Here is a 5051-nt window from a genome sequence, read left to right as displayed (position 1 = left end):
GTCGAGTTTCTTAGGGGTTTATAAATCCTTCCTATCAAGACTCCTATGGCCAAGCTGATAAGTGAATCAATTTGGCAACTCAGAGCCTCACCAGATGAGCTCTTCATGAACAGAGTTCTTTCTTCTGTGCTGATTGTTGAATGTCTTGCCATGATGAATCTGAAGTGTAGGATACCTCATCGCCTTAGAATTTGGATTAATCAAAACCAGGAAGAAAAACCATTCAGGATTACCCTTGTCCCACTCACTCTCCGCGTTACTTGTCTGACCTGTCTCTATAGGAGGTTCCAGAGATAGAGTGGTTCTGATCTGGTCTCCACCGTTGAGGGACTGTAGAGAGGCATTGATCAGAGCAGGAGGGAAGCTGGAGGGCCTGTGTGGCAGGCTGTGACAAGCCTGGGAGGAGAGAGAGCCCCTTTCCAGACTGCTGCCTGTGGACGTACTGGGGGCTGTTCCTAGATTTAAAATGCTGTCCTGTTGCCTTCTATGGACCATACCCTGTACAACATGCTGGGAAGACACAGTCAGTGTTTCTTGCCCTCCTGGAGTTTGTGATCTGGTTGCAAATGATAAACACCACTGGGGTAAAGCGGGCATTCAGAGAAGGGAGTTGGAACTTCATCTGGGTTTAGAGACATCTCGGGGGAGACAACACTTAGGCTGACCCTTTGGAGATGTTGGGGTGGGAGGCCTTCCTGTTGAAAGAAACATCTGCGGAGCAAAGCCACGGAGCTGGGAAAGCACCGGGCATGGGCGCTCAAGGAACGTGGACTTTGATAATGGGGAATGAGAAGCAAGTTTGGCCAAGTGGATCACGTTAGAGAACTTTAAATACGAGGAGGAGGAATTTGGCCCTTGAGTTACGGAGAAGATACTTGAATAGAGGATCGGGTTGTAGAGCTGTGGAAGGTGGACTGACGGTAAGTGATGTGAGAGATCGGATGCAGGGAGACCAGCAGTAAGTGCAGGTGCTCTGGGGCCTGAACAGAGGCAGTAACTAACAGGAGGGAACAAGAAAGATCAGCAGGTGACCTGGGGAAAGGAACTGTCAGAGGTGATCAAGATGGTGACACCTTTCTGAGGAATGGGGAAGATGAGGGAGAGGGGGTTCAGTTGGGGAAACTTGGCATTTAAGGAACAGACAGAAGCCAGACCAAGAAACCTCACTTCACCTCCCTGGAGCTTTCCCTGCGTTCTTGTGTCATGGTGACACGGTGATAACTCCAACCAGTAGAATTCCCATGGCCTCAGATCTTAGGTTGGTCTCCAGTAGGTGACAAGAATTCAACGTTCCCTAATTTTATCCCTGTAAGGATGGGAACGTTTCTTGGTTTTGTTTTTGTTTTTTCCAAGTTTAAAATTTTTTCAGCCTTTTTTTTTTTTAAGCCTTTTTTTTTTTTTTTTAATCTTGGCTGTGCCACATGACTTGCAGGGATCTCAGTTCCCCAACCAGGGATTGAATCTGGGCCACGTAAGTGAAAGTGCCGAATCCTAACCACTAGGCAACCGGGAACTCCCTTAAGCCTAGTTTTTAAAAATTCACCTTAATTTCACACAACTTTATTTTCCCAAATTCTCTTCCAAGCATTGTTCCTATTCATTCGTATTTTAGACAATTGTGTTTACATAATTTAATAAACTTTGTCACTATCACAAGCATTGGAAAGTTCTCATTAAATGTTTAAGGCACATTAATTCTAACTGATGAACTTCTTATTAGCACACGTCATCCCTAAGTATAATGGTATAGAAGTTCCATGTGTACATAGAATGCATTTGCAGTCATTTTTTTCCCAGCAATTTTAAAATTCATTTATATTTACTTAAATTCTGAGTGAAAAGAGATAAAAACAAGAGAGATGAAAACTCATCTGTTGAGTTCCAAACATGCACCAGGGATTAGAACTTTCAGAATCATTTTGCATCTTGTTCTCGGCACCATCCTGGGATCAGTGTTGTTAGGCTCAGTCACAGATGAAGAGACTCTGGCATGATGTCCACCCACCCCCAACAGCGCTAGGTTAACATCAGTGCCTTCTGTGGGCCAAGCAATGTTCTAAGGCACTGAGAATAGAATATGAACAAGACAGGGAAGGCCCCCCCTTCTCAAGAAACATACATTGCTTTTAAGACTGGGATCATAGGGCTTGGCCCATGATGGTCTCAGTACTGAGTGTCTTCTGTGGGCCAGTGTTCACTCTCTGGCAAATCACTGCAAACAGACTCTCCTGCCACCTCTTAGAAAAAGTTTTCTAAATGCAGCGTGTTCTTGACTGCATTGTTTCCCCACGACAACAAACTGAGCCGAGGGTAGCAGTAACGTTTGACACTAAAGTTGGGCAATGCCTGTCTCTCCCCCCCACCCACCCGTGGTCCAGTGGAAGAAAGATCTTGGGAAGCTGAAAGAGGAAGACCCTAAGTTTGATTAATTCACCTACCAGCATCTATGAGCTAGGTGTTTTAAAGTGAACTATGTAATAATGCACATAAAAGCTGAAGACAAGTTCAGGGAGGAGAAGGGGTTCGCCCAAAGTAGCACATTAGTGCGAAAATGCATCTCTAGGTTCCTCTTTCTTTTTGTAAATTTTTATCATTTGTGATACAGTTACAAGAAGACATTTGCTTGAAGTCGCAACAGCCAGGATTTGAGCTCAGGTTCAAGTCGAGCAGGGTTTCTACAAGAATCTGCTTTCCTTAAAAATTTCTAAGTTGCTGCAGGACAATGCCACTAGCCCACTGCTGTGATTAAATTTTAATTGCTTTGTCATTTCATCAATACTCAAAGGCCTGCCAGGGAGTGCCCACTTGGCCAAGCCCAGGTCATCATCCCAGATTCTAGATGCCAAAGAGCGATGAGAAGGAGGATGGCTCATTTTAGCTTCTACAGTGGGAAACAGTGCATTAATGCCCACAAAAATGCACTCAATAAGGAATTTCCCCCAAAACAGGAAGCAGCCAAAGAAATACAAATGCCCACTATAATTCAACAGGATGCTCAAAATTCACAAGTACCCTTCTTTCCATACGTAACCTTCCTCACCTCCCCCCCAAAAAGAGTGAAAGACAAAATAGGAACAGAGAACAAGGTAACAGAAAACAGTAACAAATGTAGATAAACTACATCAGTAATCACTTCAAATGTCAATGTTCTAAATAAAAGACTGGCTGTTGGTGGATTTAAAAACAAGACCCAACTATATGTTGTCTTTATATTTAAAATGGGTTTCTTGGGAATTCCCTGGCAGTCCAGTGGTTAGGACTTGGCACTTTCACTGCAAGGGCCCGGGTTCAATCCCTGATTGGGGAACTAAGATCCCACAAGCTGCGCAGTGTGGCCAAAAAAAAAAGGCGGTGGGGGTGGGGGGAGGGTTCTTGCAGACATAGTAAAAGTAAAGGTATAGAGGAAGATATCATGGTAACACTAATCAAAAGAAAGCTGGAGTAGCTACATATCAGACAAACAGACCTAAGAGCAAGGAAAATTATCAAGGATAAAGAAAGGCACTACATAACGATAAAGAGGTCAGTTCTCCAAGAAGATACGACTAACGTGTATGCACCTAACAACAAAGTATCGAATATATGAGGCAAAAACAGAACTGTGAGGAGAAAGAGACAAATCCCCTTTACAGTTGAAGACTTCAATATCTCTATCAGCAACCGACAGGTCCAGCAGGCAGAAAAATCAGGAAGGACATCGTTGAACTGAACAGTGCCATCAAGACTGGATCTCATTGACCGTGCTAACATCATGCTAAGTATGCTCTCAGACGACAGTGGAGTTAATCTAGAAAAATCAGCAGAAAGCTGGAAAATCCCAAAGTACTTGGAGATTAAACAACACACTTCTAAATGACACACGGATCAAAGAAGTCTCAAGAGAAATATTTTTGAGCTAAATGAGACTATAACTTATCAAAATTTGTGGGATGCAGCAAAAGCAGTCCTTAGAGGGAAATTTATAGCATTAAATGCATCTATTAGAAAAGAAGAGCTGAAATCAATAATCGAAACTTCTCCTTCAGGGAACTAGAAAAAGCAAAATTAAGTCTAAAGTAAGCAGAGGAAAGAAAAATTAGAGCAGAAATCAATGAAATTTAAAGCAGGAAATCAACAGGAAACAAAAAGGTAAAGCAGGAAACAAAATCAACAAAACCGGGCTTCCCTGGTGGCACAGTGGTCAGGGGTCCGCCTGCCGATGCAGGGGACGCGGGTTCGTGCCCCGGTCTGGGAGGATCCCGCGTGCCGCGGAGCGGCTGGGCCCGTGAGCCATGGCCACTGGGGCTGCGCGTCCGGAGCCTGTGCTCTGCAGCGGGAGAGGCCACAACAGTGAGAGGCCCATGTGCCGCAACAACAACAACAAAAATCAACAAAACCAAAAGCTGAGTCTTTGAGAAAGCTGATAAAACTTCTACCTAGGCTAACCTATAAAAAAAGAAGACACAATTACGAATATCAGAAACACGGATTTGATCAGCTTGAGATGGGGGACTAGGAGGACATGGAGCTCACCTCTCCCCGCGAACACATCAAATAAATATCTACATGTGGAACAATTCTCACTGAAAACTCACCAGAGAACTCCTATACAAGCGAAGTTGCAAGAAAGATTTCCACGTAACCAGGTAGGACAGACAGAAGGCATAGGTTCAGGACCTCCAGCCCTCGGAGGGATCTGAAAGGAAGAGAAGTCCACAAGGGTGGACCCTCATCCTGGGGAGAAAGCAGGCTGAGTTACAGACTGGATAGCCCAGTCTGGAGTCCTACAGGGAGGAGACAAGCCCCCTTGGCTACTGGGAGGACTGCAAGGACAGAAGGGCTAGAGAAGCCTAGACTCTACTCATGAAGAGTGCATGGGTGCTGGCTTGCCAACAGTCAGAACAGACAGACTCTGCACTGGCAGCTGCCACCTTGCCACATTCCCCAATCCAAGCAGGGCAAACACCCCAGCCCCGCTCACTCCACACCACAGTTCGGTGCACGATCTGAGCCAGCTGGACCCTGGGAAAGGATGCAGAGACAGCTTGGGGGCCTGGGGTGTGGTCTGGGTG

This window comes from Stenella coeruleoalba (genome assembly GCF_951394435.1).
Source record: "Stenella coeruleoalba genome assembly, chromosome: 1".
Taxonomy (NCBI): domain Eukaryota; kingdom Metazoa; phylum Chordata; class Mammalia; order Artiodactyla; family Delphinidae; genus Stenella; species Stenella coeruleoalba.
The sequence above is the reverse complement of the archived record's forward strand: the minus strand, read 5'-3'. Positions refer to the sequence as shown.